Source organism: Gopherus evgoodei, chromosome 6 (genome assembly GCF_007399415.2).
Source record: "Gopherus evgoodei ecotype Sinaloan lineage chromosome 6, rGopEvg1_v1.p, whole genome shotgun sequence".
Taxonomy (NCBI): Eukaryota; Metazoa; Chordata; order Testudines; family Testudinidae; genus Gopherus; species Gopherus evgoodei.
Genome location: NC_044327.1, coordinates 98,983,925 through 99,006,573, shown reverse-complemented (window position 1 = coordinate 99,006,573; position 22,649 = coordinate 98,983,925). Strand labels below are relative to the sequence as shown.

Sequence of the window (22,649 nt, the reverse complement as noted above, 5' to 3'; positions counted from 1 at the left end):
CAGAATAGAAGCAGAACTGAAAGCTATCAGAATGGGACTGGAAGAAGCTACAAGTGCAGCTGGAGACCACATAAGATGGAAGGCAGTGGTGAAGATCCTATGTTCTGCCTTGGATGGAGAGGCATATGTGAAAAGAGAGGCCTTGTACAGACTAGGATTTAAAGGTGTGATGTTAGAACAGCACTTACTAAAGTGTGTAACGTGTATTCCCTGACACATTAATTCTGAATTTGGCTCCTTGTGTTTTACCAAATTAGCCACCCAACTCATCCTTAAAGAAACACCCAGTTATGAAACTCCATTGACATCCACGACATATTTATTACAATAATGAATGCACTAATTAAATGTCTGCTTCTGCCACTGCTTCCCCATTGTAAATCACCCTTCAAAGGGGTTTTAACTTCAATTGTTTTATTTCTCTCTTGGATGAAGCTTGGCATACGCATTCTGACCTAAAAAAGTATGCAGTGTCATTGAAGATACTGCTACCTGGCCCTCCACAAACAAGCAAAAAACGGTCTTCCCTGAGGACTATTTTCCACTTCCACCCCCCTCAAAAAAGTCCCTCATTATAATCAGATCCACACAAAAATTAGAGCAAAGCAAAATATATTTCCACTGATTCCTTACAGTGTTCTTGTCATTCTCAAAAAATTCCACAAAAGACAGTGTATTTCACAGTACAATTTTTTAAAAAAGGGATGTTTATTAAGCTTGAACAACTGCTACTTTGCATCATCAATGGCAACCATTCCATTACTTTTGGGGGCGGGGAGGTGGTGTTATACTGTGGCTGCTGGGGACTACTGGGATAATGAGGTATTGTTGTTTGAATAAGTTAAGGTTGGTTAATGGGTAACATCTTTATGAGGCGAGGTGAGACTTGATTTTATATACACCTTTATAAAAAAGAAAAGAAATGTATTTTTAATGTATGTAAAAGACACCTGGAGAACAGGAAAGAGTTTATGATAAGGTTAATAGCATAAATTAATATGCACATTTTAATCTATACTACAAATTATATTTGCCATATTGAAAATATCCAAAATCCTAATAGATCTTAAACAAATTTGCACTGCATAACAATTTCATTAAGATCCTATTTATTATTACCAGAAGTACTGACGGAAGATCCTTTAAAAAAAAAACAACTACACCATGTTGTCATGATTCCTTTTCTTGGAAAGCACGTAAAAACAGAGGCGTTCAGACATGTTCCAGCATTGTACTGGAATTACAAGTTGCACATAAAGCTTGCTATACAAATATATAATATTTCTGTGATTTTGGGTTTCTTGAATTCAGGATCAGCATGTCTTAATCCAAGTACAGCTCAATACTTATGTACCATTTGAATGTTTTAAGCGAAGGCACCTAAGACACTTAAACTATTTTGTGTGTATAAGCACACTACAGTAACTAAGCACAATGCGGTGTGTTAATGATAGAGTGAGCACTTTTTAATTTGCTTTGACATTTTGCTGTAAAAGAGGTCCTGAATATTACTAAATATCACCATATTTTGAAAACAATTATTTCTGCTTCTAATTGAATTACCTTTGATTTGCAGAACTTCTACACCTTAGACTTGCACAGACAAGTCGGGAAAATAAATAACTGCTTCAACGAACGTGCACAAACCTGTTCAGAGAACAGCTATGAGTATTTAACTTTCCTGCTTTTCCTCCCTTCTTTCAATTGGAAAGCTGTAAAAAATCAGTGCAATTGCAATAAAAGAAACAACAACATTGTTAAGTTACAAAAAAAAAACATGTTTATGTGACATTACTTGGAAATGATTTAAGCATGTGAGAAGAAAGATATCCAGCACGTACTGCATGACAGCAGGAACTCTGGCAAATGGAGATATTAGTTGACACTACTTGGATGATGACTTGTATCAATGTAGAAAAAGCAGAGAAAGGTCTGGAAAGCTGGGTGAGCTAATAAGGAGAAGGGAAAAATTTAGACTGGAAGGCATTATCCAGAATGAAAAGGCAGAAAAGCCAATCATGACAGGAAGTGATTCAAATGTGTTCTCTTTGTGTTAGAGATGAGTCCATAGGAAAACCCCAAAGGTGAAATGCTGGGAAAGTGTAGATATAGATCTGAACCCTGTAGCTATCTTCTTCTCTGTAATGCTCCAGATTAAATATGCTTGAATTCTGGGAAAGTTTGGATGTAGATCTCAATCTGAACCTTGCAACTGAAGTCCAAAGAAAGACTAGCTGCATTAAACAAGGGCTTTCTGTCAATCACAATGCCATAAGAAGCACTGAAGACTTGAGATTGTGGAAACAGAAATGCATAGCAATGTTTTATAAATGCAATTTGTGATAGGACAGGCTACAGTCAACTTCCTGTTTCACACTACGTTAAAGGATCTTCCATAAGGACATGTAGACCTGTCAACATGGATGATAATTTTCCAATACGCACAGTGAATTTGTCCATCAATCCTGTTTTGTAGTGCCCAGAAATGGCATAGAGTATGTGCTGTTGCCTCATTTAAAACAATGTCAACATTGCAGATTTCACAAATGAAATCACTGGAACATCAGGCTGAGCACTGTGCAAGTACTGAGCGTATATATTGAAGCAGGGAACACTACTGACAGTAGTGATTCAAATATTGACACTTGAGGTGAGCCACTCTCCAAATTTTGGTAGTGAGTCCTGCAGAAAAAATAACCCTACTGTGACCACTATTTATGATCAAGTATTTCACTGGAGAATGTGATGGGACCAACTAGTTAGTGGGTCTGACCCATCATGTGACAGGGTCATTAACATTCTGTAATCCTGACGTGACTGGTGCCAGGAAATTAAATATCTCCACTCTTGTGTGTCACACTTCTATTTCAGCAGATATATCCTGATTGTTTTAGATGGGCTGGGTTATTTTTCATATTGATAACTGGCACTTAATCCACTACTGTATCAGTGTTCAGAATGATATGGGGTAATGTGAACATAACCGCTCCCTCCCCTCCAAGTTTACATAGACTTAGGTGAATCATAAAAATGTAATTCCATACTGCAATACATGATTTCCAGAAAATGTATCAGAAATATATAAGATTAAAGTGAATCACAAATTCATATTCGCTTATTTCCCACTGCAAGAGAAACCTGTGGTAACTATGATAGATGAAGGCAGTCATTTCAAGGAAAATGAAATTAGAAAAAAAGGAAGATGTGAATGTTTAAATGGGGTACAATAGTTTTTTACAGTCTAAGGATTATAGCCATTAAATGAGGGGATACCAATAATACTGCATCTCCTATCTCTATCTGGAATAGGTGGATGACCAGAATATTAATATAAGAAAATTCTTAAATAAAGCAGTTTAGGCAAACCAAAGGAGTATTTTCTATGTACTATGTTACTGTTCATATATACCTCTTACTAGTGATGGTTTTAGGGCTTAAACAAACATGTAGGTAGGCATTGTACTTTACTCATACAATATCATGGATGGAGTGAACAGGCAATAGATGAAAAAAATGATATGTAAAGACAGAAAAATAAGATAGGGTCTAAGAAACGTCAGAGTGTTTCACATCAGGGCACAGGTCAGGAGGGAGTTTGTTTTCTGGGCTAGCACTCTTTCTGAGAATGTAATAAACATTTGGTGAATAAAAGATTTACTGAATTTAAAATATGCAAACATTATCCTTTGGAGATTTATGCAATAGAAATTCCCAAATCCATGAGGCTATGGAAATTTAGCTCTACAGAGTCCAGTTTTAATTCAGGCACTTACATTTTTGCTTTTTGACAGGAAGGGACTGCTGCCTTTAGCTATATTTCCCCAGATTATCACAAAACATGGAAGTTGTTTCACACTGCTAATACACGTTTTAAACTGAACAGGGGAACATATGCCAACTAAACAAAGATGAAGACACACTGAGGGAAGGGGTTCTGTAGGCAAACTAACTGTTCCCAATTCATCTCTCTTAGGATGAAAGGCATACTTCTTGCTTGTGTGTGCCTATGCTCTGTGAACAGGTTCCCTCTCTCACGATGGTGACAACAATCCTGCTCTATAATTATCCATTGCTGGAAAGAGGATTAGACCCAACTGATATAATTGGTTGTGTCCATCTCTCCTAATTTACCACAGAACTTGGGTGCTGCTCTTTCAGAACCATTCAGAATGAGTGAAACACTCCAGAATACATCAGAATTAGTCCACGCCTTTTACTTTGTGATACCTGGACATAACCCCAATGTTAATCACTCTGAGACCAGGTCTATACTACAAAATGTTGTTGGCATAGCTACACTGATCAAGGATGTGAGAAAAACATAGTCCTGAGATGATACAGCTATGACAGCAAAACTCCCAGAGTAGGTGCAGCTATTCCAACAAAAGATTGCAGCTGTCAGCGTAGCTAACATTATTGGAGAAGGCAGTGTTACCCTTCTGACATATACACTCCTTCTGATGGCATTAGCTCCGACTACACTGGGGACTCTGCTGGTACAGATATACTGTTAATGCTATGCTGGCAAAGTATGTGTAGTGTAGACAAAGCTTGAGGGATTGCTTACACATCTTTCATCCTGTTTCGTTTTAGTAGCTAGCCTTATACATAGATTCAAGTGCCGGTAACTATTATTTAGTGAAGAAGGAAGGAAGGAAAAAAAGATGGCAAGTGAAAATAAAGCAGATATGGATGCTGCAGTGTGTGATTGGATAAAAGATTGAAAATGTTGAGGTTTGCTCATGTTTAGAGTCAATGGGCCTGATTCTGATTTCACACCAATTTTATACTGAAGCAACACTGCTGCATTCAGTGGAACTATTCCCAGTTGCTCTGATGTAAATAAGAGAAGAATGATGTCCAATGTATACAAAATCATTTTTATTTTGCCTCATATGGAAGTGCATTGACTGCTCTCACCAGCAACAACTATTACATCTTTGTTTCTTAGCACTCTTTCCGTTAAAAGGCATTCAGTCATTTTTCTTCCACGCCAGCAGGATGAAATTACATAGCCCCCAAAACTACTCTCCCTTTTTCAGCCTAAGGAAGCTATGCATATGAAAAATAGTTTATCAAAATGATTACATAGGTTTGGGATGCTGTCAGTCCAGGCAGTCAAATAAAATGAGCGGTCTCAGTGACAGATATAATCCAGTTTCCTGCTGCTCTTTACTTTGCATAGTTTAAGGGATAATATCACAGTCCAGAACTGCATGAGAAGACAATTCTAATCAATAATACGTTTGGTAATATCTAGAACATTTCTGATTTAGTGCTATTGGTTATGAACTCTGATCTATCTTGCGTATGTGATATAATGATATCAGATAAAGATACTCCTCTACACAAAGTATATGGACATAGTTTTATTTTATAGTAAATAATAAATGAGAACTTGTCTTGCAAATACAAAACCACCATGCCATGGTTTTGTGGAAATCTAATAATATTTTATATTCTTTTTCTTATAGCTCCAGTACGAGCTATACTTGACATCATAATATAAACTGATTCAGTGCAATAGATTCCTTTTAAGCAGCTTATTCTTTGTTTGGTGGCCCACGGCCTATATCCAGCACATGAGTTTCTTAGAAAACAAATTCCTACAAGATTAAATTATCCCTTTTTTGCTAGTGAATGTTAAGTGCTTTCTCCAAAAGACTGCAGCAAGGTGGGGTTTTTTGTTTACAGGAAATGCAGAAGAAATGGAAGAGTTCAGCTGGAACCTCTGCTTCCTTCTTCGCCTCGTTCCCCCTAACACCAGCTTTTAATTTTCAAAAGCACTGCAATTGCTTGGTGTGGTTTCGAGAGCAGGGGTGCCATTCTCCCTGATGATGACTCTACTGACGTCAATGGCATTCTTATCATGCTTAGTGCAACATCAGAAACCAGCCCTTAGAGGCTACTCTTTTAGAGTGGTTGTGTTTCTGATAATCTGTGGAGTGGAGTACTGCAGTGAATGGGATTTTGCTAGCACTGTAAATGTGGTAAGGAGGTGTGTGTATGTATATGGAAATATAGAAATATATATTTGAGAAGTTTATCATATTTGTCTAGTATTTTATTTAAAAAAACTTGCAAGTAATTTTATCATTAACAATAGACTGAGGATTAAAAAGAATTCTGACTCTTGCTTTTCTATTTTTTCCCTTTTTATAGGTAATTTAAAATATTAGCAAATAAATACAATTTTAATTATATTATTTCCTGCTCCTCACACTCTAGAATAACTTATTACACTCCCACAGCGAGTGGCAGAAACAGCCATTTTAGGTTTAAGGGACTATCTAGTTGGGTCATGTAATGTGGGCCTGGGCAGCAGCAGGTCCAATCTGAAGATTGATTTCATGAGAGCTTTAGTCTTCCTTCTCTTATGTAATTACCCCCACCTTTTAGTAATATCCGGACACGTTTGCAGCAGCATGTCTGTCTTCATGCTGCTAGAGCTGAATGGAGTTCCTTTTACAGCTCCGTTAATGCAGCTTCTTGTCTGGTGTCACGAAGGAGTGAAATGAGGTTAACTCTCCCTTGCAGAAGCTGAGCAAACTGCGGCCTCTCACACTCTCCTTTCAGGTTTCAGAACCGGAGACAAGTTCCAGAATTCTAGCCCTGGCCTCCCTTCTCCAGGTTATTGTACTATCTACCTCCTTCATTGTTTTTGTTAAGGAAAAACAGTTTGGAAACTAGATGCATTAGAATGCTGGAGAATTCAGTCATCTTTCAAAATACACATTAGGTTTAAAGAATCTGTTTTTCAACTGATACATTTAATTTGCAACATTAGCCCTAAGGTCCTGATTCTTTTTCTTACTTATACCTGTTTACACTGTTGCAGACGCCTTGTTTTCAAAGGGTTATTCCTGATTTATGACAGTATAAGTGAGAGGAGGATCAGGCACAAAAAACCCAATACAGCATTTCTTTTCAGCAGTATAGATTGTTAATTAAACAACTTGTATTTGCTTTAAATTGTATGAAATGATCGGTGGGTCAGGGAGGTGCCCAATGCAGAGAGAGTACTCCGGAGTGGGGACACTATAGCCCCTGTCCTAGGTGACCACAGCAGGGTTGGGGATTGAGCCCCCCAGAAATCCTGGGCCCAGCCTAGGGGTGAGCTGGAGCCAGTTCGCACGAACTGGTTGTTAAATTTAAAAGCGATTTTAGAACCGCTTGTTAACCGGCTTCCCTGCGAGGGAAGCTTTCATGGGCTCTGGCTGGGAAGCATGTAATTCCTCCTCCCAGCCGCCAGGGGGCGCTGCGGGAGCCATGTGGGCTGCCTCTTGGCCCTGTTGCTGCTGCTGCTGCCTAGTGGGTCCCCGCCTGCGTCCTGCTGCTCGGGCTGCTCCCAGCCACTGTCGTGTAAGTACCTGCACCTCCTGCCCACAGCTACCTCCTGCCCACAGCCTGCCCCTGCCTGCACCCCTGCCCACAGCCACCTCCTGCCCACAGCCTGCCCCTGCCCACAGCCTGCCCCTGCCTGCACCCCCTGCCCACAGCCTGCCCCTGCCTGCACCCCTGCCCACAGCCACCTCCTGCCCACAGCCAGCCCCTGCCTGCACCCCCTGCCCACAGCCACCCCTGCATGCAGCTAGCCACTGCCTGCACCCCTGCCCACAGCCACCCCTGCACGCAGCTAGCCGCTGCCTGCACCCCCGCCTGCAGCCACCCTCTGCCACAGACACCTCCTGCCCACAGCCACCTCCTACCCGCAGCCAGCCCCTGCCTGCACCCCCTGCCCACAGCCACCCGCAGCCACCCCCTGCCCGCAGCCACCCCCTGCCCACAGCCACCTGCAGCCAGCCCCTGCCTGCACCCCCTGCCCACAGCTGCCCGCAGCCACCACCTGGCCACAGCCACCCCCTGCCACAGCCACCCCGCCACAGCCACTTGCAGCCAGCCCGCCTGCACCCCTGCCCACAGCCGCCCGCAGTCACCCCCTGCTGCAGCCACCGCCTGCCCACAGCCACCCGCAGCCACCCCCTGCCACAGCCACCCCCTGCCCGCAGCTACCCCCTGCCACAGCCACCCGCAGCCAGCCCGTCTGCACCACCTGCCCACAGCCAGCCCCTGTTGCAGCCAGCCCGTGTCACACTCCCTGCCTCCAGCTAGCTCTGCCCCACGCCCCTGTCTGCAGCCAGCCCCATGTCCACTGGTGCCCTGCAGTTCTCAGGGCAGTAACCCTGCACACCTACTTCAATGAGGGGGGGCACGGAGCAACTGGGACCCAAACATGTGCACATCTTAGGGTGACCAGACAGCAAGTGTGAAAAATCAGGACGGGGGTGAGGGGTAATAGGAGCCTATATAAGAAAAAGACCCAAAAATTGAGACTGTTCCTCTAAAATTGGGACATCTGGTCACCCTAGCACACCCCAAGGGAATGGCGGGGACCCACACATGTGAAAAGGAGCTCATTTCTAGTTCAGGCCCATCTTTTTAAAAAGAACTTTAGATAGGGTTAACATACATCTGTATTTTCCTGGACATGTCAGGCTTTTCGGTTCTTAAATCGCTGTCTTACCTAAAATTTAAAAATTCCTCCCAGGAAAATAAGGACGTATGGTAACCCTATTGGTACAAAAAATACATACTGTGGCACATCCCTTAAATCAGAACTTTTTATAGGGAACCGGTTGTTAAGATTTTAGCAGCTCATCATTGGCCCAGCCATGTCGGGGTTACAAGGACTGTGCCAAACAGGAGAGTGGAAGGGGAGTCCTTGAGGGCAGGAAGGCCTCTGGGTAGAGGAAGTGGGAGTGAGGACTCACATCCTTTCCCTAGCCCATTTCACCAGTGTGGTGCAGAAGCCAGGAAAGTTCCCCACAATAGCAGGGCCATTCCCCCGCTTACATTTAGAATTAGTGTGGCAGTGAGGAGGTCGAGGTAATTTTTATACATAGATTGGAGATGATGTAGAACTGAAGTATCTGCATTGTAGAAGACAAAAAGGACAAAGCCATTCTAAGATTTTTGTGAGATTAAATCCCTTCCAAATTTGAGCTGATAGGGGAAAAACATGGCAAAATGTCAAAGGTCTGAAGGAGGATAGTCACTAGTTAATATAATGTGTTTTGTTATGCCAGGTCTCACAAAATTCTGCAGAATCTATAGATTTAAATTCTTGCAATGTTTGACATACTAGTCAGTTGTACTCCTCCCAAATGATTTAGCTAGTTGTTGGCTGCCCTGATGAGCTATTACCACAAATTGCCCTGGAATGTCATTCCTCGCAAAAAGACCAAACCTGAACCAGCAAAAATGGGAAAGCTTTGTGGTTAATGTTAGATAATCATTACCATGTTGACTCACCTATTGTCTCTAAAGCACAAGCCTCTTTTGAATGTAATCATTTAAAATGTGGTTACACTGTTTAAGATACAGAGACATACATATAGACTCTGAACCCCAGATGTTTCCCAGTGACATGTACTCCTGGTGGGGTGATGACTCCTAATGTATTTGGGATAGGGTTACAACAGACGGCCAAATTCAATCCTGGTCTAAGCAAGTTCAACTCCCCTTCTTTTCAAAGGAGGTGCACCTGTTTACAAAATGTTTTAATTTGCCCCACAAAGTTGGAAGCAGCATCTTGCAACAATTTGGAGAGGAAAAGTGTGGCTTGCTGAAGGTGTGCAAACACAGTTCTTTTTGCTGGAGTTCTGAAAGTATTTCAACTGCACACCATAATTTTTGCTGCTTCTTTTGTGTCAAAGTGATGACAGGAACTATGTGCATATTGTAAGTAAAAACAGAACAGGAAAGATCATGCTGAGTCCATGCCCATTCATATATCTCCTAATAAGGATATAATCTACTCTTTGGACCCTCTTCTCCCTTGCAGGATATCGTAACTTGCACTGAAGCTAATGGGACTTATTTATATTCTTCCTTAGGGCAACTGAGCACAGAGAATCCCCAAATCCCTCATGATCACTCCATGCCCATTGTTTAAGAATAAACAATTATTTTTCCCCTTTGCAGTGGAGACTGTTGTCTTCTTAAGTATGGAAGAAAGTGAGAGAGTGAGATCGGAAAGTGCAGACTTTAGCTCTTGTCTGTATTACGCAGTTTAGGGGTGGCTCTTTAAACGTAGTTCCAGATTAAATGTTTTGGAACAGTTTTCCAGCTGGTGTGGATGGGACCAAGCCATGGTAGAATTGTTTTGCAAAGCCATGTCTCTTAGGTTAGAGATCACAGTTTCTAATCATGGTCCTAACATAGATTGGCCTCATCAGGAATGACTTTTAACTGGAACTGTGCTTAAACTGGCTCACTAAGGCTGTGACTATGCTAGACTATTTTTTATATTTCCTTCTAATGTCATCACTATTGCAGCTCCAGCAGTGGTGGCAACAGTAGATGTGCTAATACAGATCAACCATCCGTGTTTTAACTGGCTGTTAAAACACAAATATCTGCCAGAGCCTTGTCTACTCTAGTGCTCCCCATGGCAGCCAGCTGTATAGCTCCAACACTGGTAGCAGTGGTGAGACATTTCAAGGAAAAAGTCTGGTGTAGACAACATGCAAGTTAGTTCCTGGCTCTAAAGGTTCAGTTCACTAGGACTGCTGCTTTATTCCCAGAGTGATCAGTTACGCCAAGAACAGCAAATACGATTAGAGCAAAAGGGTCCTAAAGTCTCTAGGCTTGAACACATTCTTTAAAAATAGGCTCCATGCACGCTGGCTAGCCATATCATCTAAGAAAACATTTCAGCTAGAATCCTGTTTAAACAATTCTTAAACACATTTAAAATGATAGCATTAGATGGGGAACTTCGTACAAGAGGCCCCCAACTATATCATATCTTTTGGTAAGCACAAACTTGGTTACCAAGAAACAGACTCTTCTGGTTGCTTATATATTTTTTTTCTGGGAGAAATTAAAAAATGGTTGCCGCATCTCAAGCTACCTCAAAGGGTGGGAAACTTCTTAATAGCATGGGGAATATATGTTCATATATTAAAATGTGAAGTAGGAGAGGTGAAATTTAAAATAATTGTGCCATTCTTTTAAGCAAAATAAAAGCGGAGAGAAGAATTCTATTACATATAGGAGGCAGTTTCCAAATAGGAAGAAGATCAGCTACTTTTGACCAAGTTTCATTTAATAACTAACTATAGAATATAATTTCCTCAGGTGTAATTTTCCTAGATGAGTATTTCAATACATTCAGTTAGCAAGAACATACATTATTACAACCATTGAGTCTCATAGACTCATAGACTCATAGACTCTAGGACTGGAAGGGACCTCGAGAGGTCATCGAGTCCAGTCCCCTGCCCTCATCGCAGGACCAAATACTGTCTAGACCATCCCTAATAGACATTTATCTAACCTACTCTTAAATATCTCCAGAGATGGAGATTCCACAACCTCCCTAGGCAATTTATTCCAGTGTTTAACTACCCTGACAGTTAGGAACTTTTTCCTAATGTCCAACCTAAATCTCCCTTGCTGCAGTTTAAGCCCATTGCTTCTTGTTTTATCATTGGAGGCTAAGGTGAACAAGTTTTCTCCCTCCTCCTGATGACACCCTTTTAGATACCTGAAAACTGCTATCATGTCCCCTCTCAGTCTTCTCTTTTCCAAACTAAACAAACCCAATTCCTTCAGCCTTCCTTCATAGGTCATGTTCTCAAGACCTTTAATCATTCTCGTTGCTCTTCTCTGGACCCTCTCCAATTTCTCCACATCTTTCTTGAAATGCGGTGCCCAGAACTGGACACAATACTCCAGTTGAGGCCAAACCAGCGCAGAGTAAAGCGGAAGAATGACTTCTCGTGTCTTGTTTACAACACACCTGTTAATGCATCCCAGAATCATGTTTGCTTTTTTTGCAACAGTATCACACTGTTGACTCATATTAAGCTTGTGGTCTACTATGACCCCTAGATCTCTTTCTGCCATACTCCTTCCTAGACAGTCTCTTCCCATTCTGTATGTGTGAAACGGATTGTTCCTTCCTAGGTGGAGCACTTTGCATTTATCTTTATTGAACTTCATCCTGTTTACCTCAGACCATTTCTGCAATTTGTCCAGATCATTTTGAATTTTGACCCTGTCCTCCAAAGCAGTTGCAATCCCTCCCAGTTTGGTATCGTCCGCAAACTTAATAAGCGTACTTTCTATGCCAACATCTAAGTCGTTGATGAAGATATTGAACAGAACCGGTCCCAAAACAGACCCCTGCGGAACCCCACTTGCTATACCTTTCCAGCAGGATTGGGAGCCATTAACAACTACTCTCTGAGTATGGTTATCCAGCCAGTTATGCACCAACCTTATAGTAGCCACATCTAAATTGTACTTTCCTAGTTTATCTATAAGAATATCATGCGAGACTGTATCAAATGCCTTACTAAAGTCTAGGTATATCACATCCACCGCTTCTCCCTTATCCACAAGGCTCGTTATCCTATCAAAGAACGCTATCAGATTAGTTTGACACGATTTGTTCTTTACAAATCCATGCTGGCTATTCCCTATCACCTTACCACCTTCCAAGTGTTTGCAGATGATTTCTTTGATTACCTGCTCCATTATCTTCCCTGGCACAGAAGTTAAACTAACTGGTCTGTAGTTTCCTGGGTTGTTTTTATTTCCCTTTTTATAGATGGGCACTATATTTGCCCCCTTCCAGTCTTCTGGAATCTCCCCCGTCTCCCATGATTTCCCAAAGATAATAGCTAGAGGCTCAGATACCTCTTCTATTAACTCCTTGAGTATTCTAGGATGCATTTCATCAGGCCCTGGTGACTTGCAGGCATCTAACTTTGCTAAGTGATTTTTTATTTGCTCTTTTCTTATTTTCTCTTCTAAACCTACCCTCTTCCCATAAGCATTCACTATACTAGACATTCCTTCAGACTTCTCAGTGAAGACCGAAACAAAGAAGTCATTAAGCATCTCTGCCATTTCCAAGTCTCCCGTTACTGTTTCCCCCTCCTCATTGAGCAGTGGGCCTACCCTGTCCTTAGTCTTCCTCTTGCTTCTAATGTATTGATAAAAAGTCTTCTTGTTTCCCTTTATTCCCATAGCTAGTTTGAGTTCATTTTGTGCCTTTGCTTTTCTAATCTTGCCTCTGTATTCCTGTGTTATTTGCCTATATTCATCCTTCGTGATCTGACCTAGTTTCCATTTTTTATATGACGCCTTTTTATTTTGTAGGTCACGCAAGATCTCAAGGGTAAGCCAAGGTGGTCTTTTGCCACATTTTCTATCTTTCCTAACCATCAGAATAACTTGCTTTTGGGCCCTTAATAGCGTCCCTTTGAAAAACTGCCAACTTTCCTCAGTTGTTTTTCCCCTCAGTCTTAATTCCCATGGGACCTTACCTATCAGCTCTCTGAGCTTACCAAAATCCGCCTTCCTGAAATCCATTGTCTCTATTCTGCTGTACTCCCTTCTACCCTTCCTTAGAATTGCAAATTCTATGATTTCATGATCACTTTCACCCAAGCTTCCTTCTACTTTCAAATTCTCAACAAGTTCCTCCCTATTTGTTAAAATCAAGTCTAGAACAGCTTCCCCCCAGTAGCTTTTTCAACTTTCTGAAATAAAAAGTTGTCTGCAATGCAGTCCAGGAACTTATTGGATAGTCTGTGCCCCGCAGTGTTATTTTCCCAACATATATCTGGATAGTTGAAGTCCCCCATCACCACCAAATCTTGGGCTTTGGATGATTTTGTTAGTTGTTTGAAAAAAGCCTCATCCACCTCTTCCACCTGATTAGGTGGCCTGTAGTAGACTCCCAGCACGACATCACCTGTGTTTTTTACCCCTTTTAGCCTAACCCAGAGACTCTCCACACTTCTGTCTCCTATGTCTATCTCCACCTCAGTCCAAGTGTGTACATTTTTAATAAAAAAGGCAACACCTCCTCCCTTTTTCTTTTAATATAGAAGGCAACACCTCCTCCCTTTTTCTTTTTTCTTTTGCTACTAAAGTTGCTTAGAAGTTTTATTTCTATTTACAGTGATGGACTATAGCCTATTCATTGGGTTAACATTTCAAATTTACTGGAGAGAATGACATTCATTCTCCACTTCATATTTCAAAAGTATTAACAATGCTGAACCACCTCAATACATTTGAGGAGGTTCTGACAGTCAAAAATGGCAAGAAGTGGAAATTATAATCTTAGAAACACATCTAGCTAGATATAATGGCAGTGTAAGTGTTATGAATAATGGCACAAATGGAGATTGGAGAAGGGCCCTCTTTGCAGGAAAGCAGAGTCAGTGTACCATTGTTTTCTGTCTATTGCACAGTTTCTGTTGCCTAGTTCAGTTAAACAGAATAAGCTGTATAGAGAGAGTGGAGCTAGGATCCAAGTGTCTTGAATCCCAGTTCAAAGGCCTTATCCACTAGGCTATTATTTATTCCTTCTCACCTTCTATACAACTTCAATCTAACTTGATTTAACATGTGGAGCTCCTCACATGCCTGCCTTTTCTGGGTGACTGTGCACATTTTGATTTAATGAGCTAATTACAAAGATTAAAGTCTTTTAAAAATCAGACTGCATACCATCTGATGGTAGCCCGCATACCAACAAGATGTGTATCATAGATTGAGACCTGCTAGAAGAGAGTACAGTAGAATGGGAAGGCGTTGAGTTCTGACTGTGCACAGTGTAGGCTTTGTTTTAGAGCAGGTTGGGAAAGGTGTCTGCTCATATTGAAATATTGATATTGGATTCCCAATAACCCAAACTATCCACTTCCCAAAGATAAAGGAATCAGTGAGAAAGACAATAAAAGGATAGTTCTACAGAAGTGGAGGAATATCAGTTAGGTTTATCATAGGTTGGATAGCTTAGTGTACATAAAGGGAGTTGGAGGTCTGTGTTTCAGACCAGTTCCTAGTACACAGCTGTCGAACTGGCATTCTTGCTGGCAAATTCTGGGAAAGAAGCCAAAGACTGAATGGACAAAATTAACCTCTTATTCCCAGAGGTGCAACCTCCCCACCCAATTTAGGTTGAGGCATGCAGGAAGCAGGTTAGGGAATTTTTCACTGGTGCTGAACCTGTATTTTAATTCCAGGGCTGTCAATCCAGCAACTTTCACCAGCACTAAATTCACTTGAAAATAAAGAAAAGATGAGCAATTGTTAACAAGTTTATTATTTTTTGCAATGCAAAGTCCATGTCTATCCAAATAATTTAATAAATCACTATATATTTAAGAATGATAGAAATGTAGTCTTATGTTGCAAAAACTGTAGAAAGGAACCACAAGGAGACGTTAGAACTGGGCTTATAACACAGCGTATAGGAAGAACAATGTATTTCTAGGCAAAAAGGCATCTGTGGAGCTTTTCAAAAAGATTGGAATGACAAATGGAGGTTTTCAGAGAACTCTATAAAAAACCAAAATCTTGTATGTGTCACAAGTTGGTATCTAGGTTGTTCAGCCACCTAACTGCTGCAGCATTGAGGGTGGCAAGATGTTGCAGTCCACCCTCCAATATTTTAATTGGGCAGTGTCATAAACAGATAGCTAAGGGTTAATGTCTCTTTCACCTAAAGCACCTGACCAGAGGACCAATCAGGAAACCGGATTTTTTCAACTTTGGGTGGAGGGAATTTTGTGTCTGGGGTCTTTGTTTTCTGGCTGCCTGCTTTCTCTGAGCTTTGGAGGAGTAGTTTCTACTTTCTAGTCTTCTGTTTCTAAGTGTAAGGACAAAGAGATCAGATAGTAAGTTATATGGTTTCTTTTCTTTGGTATTTGCATGAATATAAGTGCTGGAGTGCTTTGATTGGTATTCTTTTTGAATAAGGCTGTTTATTCATATTTCTTTTAAGCAATTGACCCTGTATTGTATCATCTTAATACAGAGACCATTTGTATTTTTTCTTTCTTTTTTATATAAAGCTTTCTTTTAAGACCTGTTGGAGTTTTTCTTTACTTCAGGGAAATTGAGTCTGTACTCACCAGGGAATTGGTGGGAGGAAGAAATCAGGGGAGATCGGTGTGTGTTGAATTGGCTAGCCTGATTTTGCATTCCCTCCGGGGGAATAGGAAAGTCCTTTTTGTTTCCAGGACTGGGAACAGAGAGGGGGAGTCACTCTGTTTGGATTCACAGAGCTTGTGTCTGTGTATCTCTCCAGGAGCACCTGGAGGGGGGAAGGGAAAAAGGATTATTTCCCTTTGTTGCGAGACTCAAGGGATTTGGGTCTTGGGGTCCCCAGGGAAGGTTTTTCAGGGGGACCAGAGTGCCCCAAAACACTCTAATTTTTTGGGTGGTGGCAGCAAGTACCAAGTCCAAGCTGGTAGCTAAGCTTGGAGGTTTTCAGGCTAACCCCCATATTTTGGACGCTAAGGTCCAAATCTGGGAATAAGGTTATGATAGGCAGTCCTCCACCACATTTCTCCATCTTCACTGCTGCCCAGCAGTCACACTGTGAAGATTAGGCTAAGCCAAATTTCTGCATTGTGGCAGCCATTCTGTCCATCCCAGTCAGCAGCCTGTTAAGCCTGATCCAGGATGTGCATCCCAGGTTGCAAACAGGTGGGTGTAAGTTAGGGCTTCACATCCAACAATGGAACATCAGGGCCAACAGCTATGTCCTCAGGAGTGGCGGTAACTCTTGGATGGAGAGACAGGCACGCTTATGAACTTCAGAAGCCCTAACTTACACCCACAGTGTCATATGCAGCTGACAGATCCATCAAAACAGCACCACCTGTCTTGCCCTTCTTGACACACGTCTTGTATTAGGTGAATGACTTGATTTTGGGTACACCATCCTCATCTGAAGCCAGCCTGAACAAAAGGCAATTGTTGATAATGAGCATCAGAAACTTTCTCTCCTTAAGACTCCATAAGACCAGGACCCCATTGTGCTAGGAGCTGTAAACCACAGAATAAAAAGACGGTCCCTTTCCCAAGGAATATATGGCAATGTGCCTGCTGATGCCAGGGCATTAAGCACAGTGTGCTACATCAGTGGTAACTGACCAGCGTGTGGGACCAGGAGTGGATTTACGATGAAACAAACCATGCAGTGTCACCGGGCCCCCAACAACAGGGGCAGCCTCCAAAATGCAGAACAAATACCTGACAACCTGCCCAAGTCCCAGCCGGCGGCACAGCAGGGCTCAGGCAGGCAGGCAGCCTGCATGTCGTGGCCGGTGGCCCCATGCCGCTCCCGGAAGCGGCTGGCTGCTGGTGCATCCCTGAGCACCCCTGGCAGGGTAGGGGGAGGTGACTCCGTGCGCTGCCTCCACCCCGGTCAGTGCACAGAGACCCACTGTCCCCCTCCCCACAAGGAGCATGCAGAGACCTACCAGCAGCACTGCAGCAGGGCTAAAGTGGCTCCCTGCCCGTTCTGCCTCCCTCCCTCCACGCTGCTTCGCCCCTGGAAGCGGCCAGCATGTCCCTGTGGCCCCTGGAGACAGGTGTGTGTCTCCGCAGGCTGTCCCCGCCCTGACTGCTGACTCCGCAGCCAATGGGAGCTCCCAGCCAATGGTGCCTGCTGCAGACCCCCGGTCCTCCCCACCTAGAAGCTGCTGCCGGAGGGGTGTGTTGCCCGAGGTAAGTGCTGCCTTCCGACCCCCTCCTGCACCCCAACCCCTTGCCCCAATCAAGGTACCTCACTTTATTTTCATTTACTTCCCATTACTTATAGGAGGAGGATGAAGGAAAAAAGAATGAAGAAACGGAGGGATATAAGAGAGAATGTTCTTTTTCTTGGCTGGGTCCCGAGGGGGGTCCCCCAAAAATGAAGCTGCACACAGGGTCCCACTAACCCACCACTGTGTGGGACATCAGCATTGAATGTACACTGGACTACCAAATGCCATTTGTGGAAAGTGATTTTGATGACCATTCTGTACACATAATATATTTATCCCAAGATGCAACTTGGGTGTTAAATACTTTTTTATAGTTTTAGAAACATTCTACCTTAAGGTTTTCTTATAGCACCCAAAACTGCAGTGCCTGAGTGCTTTCATATTTGCCTACAACTATCTAAACCTTGCTGAAAGGAAAATCTTTAAAAAGGACTAGGCTCAGTGTGTAGAAATGGTTGGCAAATTGTATCCTGCCCATAATGAGTAAAGTGCTGAGCTTTTGATGAATGAGATCAGTAATTAGCAACACATTGAAAAGGCTCTCTGACTCAGCCCAAGTTTTACCAGAAAGAGAATGACAATAAATATGCATTTTCTTGGTCAATAATTTCATGTACCAAACCTGCAAGGATAGAATTTTTCTATTGCCACCTTCTTTAATCTGGGCTTGTTACTTCAATACTTATTCCTTTCATGGACCAATGAAGAGGTAAATAAGTGACCCAGAGCTTTATTTACTCAGCAGACGAAAGCTGTGGGTATGAAAATATTTCCAAGTTATGATAATTCTTTCCACCATGTTCCACCATTAGCCTTGGATAAATTAGAAATGAACCCAAACCACAAGCTTAGATTCACGTTTCAAATGCTCCAACATATGGAGGTGTTTGGATCTGGATTTTGATCAACGTATAGTCATATATAAAATGTGGATTAGTGTTTCTAGAGTTCAGAGGAGCTCAGTTCCAAGCCATCTCTATATGAGTCTTGTACATAGTGTCTGCTTAGGCTGCTTTTTCCTTGCAATGCTGGATCATCTTTCTGGAACTGATCTCACTTCCCAGTGTCTAAGAAAGGGTGTTTTTTTTTGAGACAACGTGAAGGAAAAAATGCTTTTTTTTTTGAAGATAATATAGATAATAGATAGTAGGTCATAAAGATATGACCCAGCCCTTAAAAAAAAAGAAAAAAAAAGAACAATCCAGAAAAAAAGAGTAGATAAGAAGAAAGAACTAGAAAACAATGAAGATGAGGAGGAAGGCTTTTTTTTCTTTTCTTTTTTGTCTTTAATTTGTGTTTTTTAAGGAATATAGTGAAGATAAATGGAAAAAAGAGCGAACTAGTTCAATTTTTTATTTGCAGATTCCTTGCCTTAATACCAAGTGCTTCATCCCTCTCAGCCAGTTTTGCTGAACAAATGTTTTAAGACAAACAAACAAAAAAAACCATAGTTCTCTTAATGAGCTGCATTAAGACTTCTGCAAATAGCTGATCATTTGCATGTTTATCAAAAAAATCCCAACTACATAATAACCATTTTCATATTTAAATTCGTGTCTTCCTTTTGGATATTAGAGATCATTGAGAGCAGATAACCCATACACTCTCTCTCAGTAGCTAAATGGCTCACATCATCACAGTATCAGAGCATCTCACAGACATGAATGGATTTATCCTCACCATGTCCCTGTGAGGCAAGTAGTATTTTTCCTATTTTACAGATCAGAAACTTGTCACAGAGAAAGCAGAGTGACTTGTCCAATGTCACACAAGGAGTCTGTGGCAGAACTGAAAACTTTCAGAGACCCACTCCAGTGCATTAACTCCAACGCCATCTTTCCTTCTCTCTCTCCTTCTCTTCCTTCAGTCAAAAGGGCTAAAACTGCCATTGAGTGAGAAATGAGAAATAGAGTTTCTCAAGTTGTGGATTAATTTTGGTTTGAAACACATTAGCTGGAAACCTCAGTTATTCCTAAATGCACGCTACTATGGGTACAATTTTTAAAAGCACCTACGTCTGACTGAAGTCTTGTCCACATGGTCAGTTAGTACGTGGCTAGCTGCGTTGTAACTCTACAGTGCTCTAGCCTGTGTGCACTAATGAGCAGTGTGGACCTTGCTACTGTGCAATAAAAGTTCCATACTGCATATTGACATACTATGGTTTCAAACAACAGTAAGTCAAAGCATAATATACAACTTTTAGTATGACAACATAGTGTGCAGCAAGCTACAGCTACCACGCACTAAGGCTTGGTCAACACCTAAATCTTAGGTCGACCCTGCTACGTTGCTCAGAGATGTAGTAAGCGGGGCTAAGTCCTGGGATAGACATTGGTAGGTTGATGGGAGAAATCTTTGGTTGGTCTAACTACTGCCTCTCGAGGGAGTATATCTAATACAATGATGGAAAAACCCCTTCTGTCATTGTAGCAAGTGTCTACACTAAAGTGCTACAGTGGCATAGTTGCAGCGCCATAGTTGTATCACTGTAGCACTTATTGTGTGGACATACCCTTCAGCTCCATGTTCACAAACCCTTAAAATCAATGGGACACAGACTCCTGTGTCACTTTCAAAAATGGTACTTGGGTATTTTTTTATCTCTTGTCATTCTAAGACACTGTCCCTTCCCCCACCCCCCAATGTGAAGACAGAAGTATTTCAGGGACTGCTTTTAATTACTGTTCCCAGAATGAAATCTAAACTGCAAGCTTATGGCTAGTTATTATATATGCATAAATTAAAAATGGATTACATTTATTACTTTTTGAAACCTGGGTAATGGACACTGTTAATCCTCAATGAATGCGTTTTTACTAAGCAATGGGAATGTATTTTCTAATATAATTGTCTTATTGAAAAGAAGCTGGAACCATTTAGCTCAGCAAAGCATTCTGAAAGTTCATATGGGGAGAAGCAGTTTGTGGCAGGTGCTCACTTTTTGTTCCCTTCAGTTTTTCACATTTTCCTATTTTATTTCCTTCATAGTTGAATGTTATTTTGCACTCTTTCTCAGCTGAGAGTCATGAGCCTTCTGAGTTGCAATCCACGCTGCTCTATAATAGTTTCTTCAGGGAGGCGAAGTGGTTGTGCTATGCATGCATGTTTCATGTCTGAATGCCATATCTGGATACTGATTTCTCTTACAGTATGATCATATGATCATAGAACCATTGGGTTAGAAGGGACCGCAAGAGTCAAACAGTTTAATCCCTTCCAAGATGCAGGATTTGTTGCATTTAAAATGATATTCCCAAACTTTGCCACTCTATAGGTCCCAAACCTTTAGGGCAGCAAGCTATTACAACGTAGGTAATCATAACACTGGAGAAGACAGACCACAGAAAGGATATGGGTTTTCTGGATGAAAAAGAGTTCTGCCCTATTTATATTGTTTTGGCATTTAAACGCTGTTCAGCCTGCATGAGCGAAATGAGGCCAGAGACTTTGATAGTTCATGTTACTTTGGATCCTTAAAAAAAGCCCTTGAAGCCCAACGACCACACAATGATTTTCAGGACCACTGTGTTATCAATTTGTATATGATACCTCTACATGACACTTTTCAGATACAGATTATGAAAACAGTGTGTTAGGTATGGTGACAAGAGTTGCTGACACAGATTTGTGAACCACCAATCAGTCTCTGTTTCATAGCAGGCCCATTTAAAAACACTAAGGCAGGCAATACTAATGAGTCCTTATTAGAGCTTGGGTACAATGCAGCTACAATCTCATTGTGTGTCTTGTGATTACACTTTAGGGGAAACCAAATCTATCACCAGGGAGCTAAAACTACTGGATCCCAGTTACTGTGGACCTAGACAAGGACAAGGAAATGCTATAAATGCTGGCCCTTCTCTTAATGCCCTTAATGTGCTACAGTTAAATGTTGAGGGCCTACCAGCCACAAAGCACTCTGTTCTTGAAAACATTGCCTCCCAACACAATGTTGGTGTCATCTACCTTCAGGAACCCTTGTTAATTCCCTTATACTCAATCAGTTCAGAATCTCTGTTTTTAATCTCATAAACTTAAAATATGGCAAAGCCACTTAAGTCAGATCCAATTTTGCTGATGTGGAGACTCTGCCATCTGCATTTGACTACTGTGACACCATAAGGATCCATCAGTTTAAAGTGGCTAATATTCACACACACACAAAAAAATCTGTTATAGCCTGCTTCTGCTCTACCATCACTTAAACTTCATGCCATCTATGATGGAGACTTCAACAGCCATCACTAACACCTGGGACTGTACAGAATCTGATCAAAGTGAGACAGACCTTGCAAACTTGACCTCCCTCAATGAACTACACCTTTTTCATGACTCTAAGCAACCAACAACTTTTCGTTCTGCCCACTGGGACCAGGGCTATTCTCTGACCTCAGCTGGATCATTTCTGCTAGAAATTGACTCTGTATCAGGCACCTTCATGGTCCTTGGAAATTTTCCCCAGAGCAGCATTGCTGTATCCTCATTCAATTAGGGATTACCATAACACTACCATGTTGGCTCACCTATTGTCTCTAAAGCACAAGCCTCTTTTGAACCACAGAAGGGCAGACTGAGACAATTAGACTAAGATCACTGACTAATATGCAGTCTATATCCTGCATAACATCTCAACAGAGCAAGCATATTCAAGATTTACCAAATCAAACTTTAAGGCCATCTCCAAGTTCATCCTACATGGCTGCCACAAAACCTATATACCAATGTCTATATACCATTTCCTTGTAGGGGAGGAAATACTAAAGAAACACACCACAGTAGAATTTAACTTCAAAAAGGGGAACTACACAAAAATGAAGAAGCTAGTTAAATGAAAATTAAAAGGAACAGTCACAAGAGTGAAATGCCTGCAAGCTGCATGGAATCTATTTTAAAACACTATAGAGGCTCAAACTAAATGTGATATACCAAAAACAAAAAACCCAAAAAAACAGTAAGAGGACCAGAAAAAAATATGCCACCATCACTAAACAACAGAGTAAATGGTGTGGTTAGAGGCAAAAAGACATCCTTTAAAAATTGGAAGTCAAATTCGACTAT

At 41.6% G+C, this 22,649-nt stretch overlaps 1 protein-coding gene and 1 long non-coding RNA gene across 6 annotated transcripts in view; one reads left to right on the top strand and one right to left on the bottom strand.

Annotated features, from left to right (window-relative positions):
• PDE4D (phosphodiesterase 4D) overlaps positions 1-22,649 on the bottom strand; it is a 960,682-nt gene that overhangs the window by 114,320 nt on the left and 823,713 nt on the right. The gene's annotated exons all lie outside the window — the stretch shown is intronic.
• On the top strand, positions 7,279-17,682 carry LOC115653872. Its single transcript, XR_004001023.1, has 3 exons — positions 7,279-7,362; positions 17,428-17,547; positions 17,642-17,682. It is a non-coding gene; the product is annotated as an uncharacterized LOC115653872 (long non-coding RNA).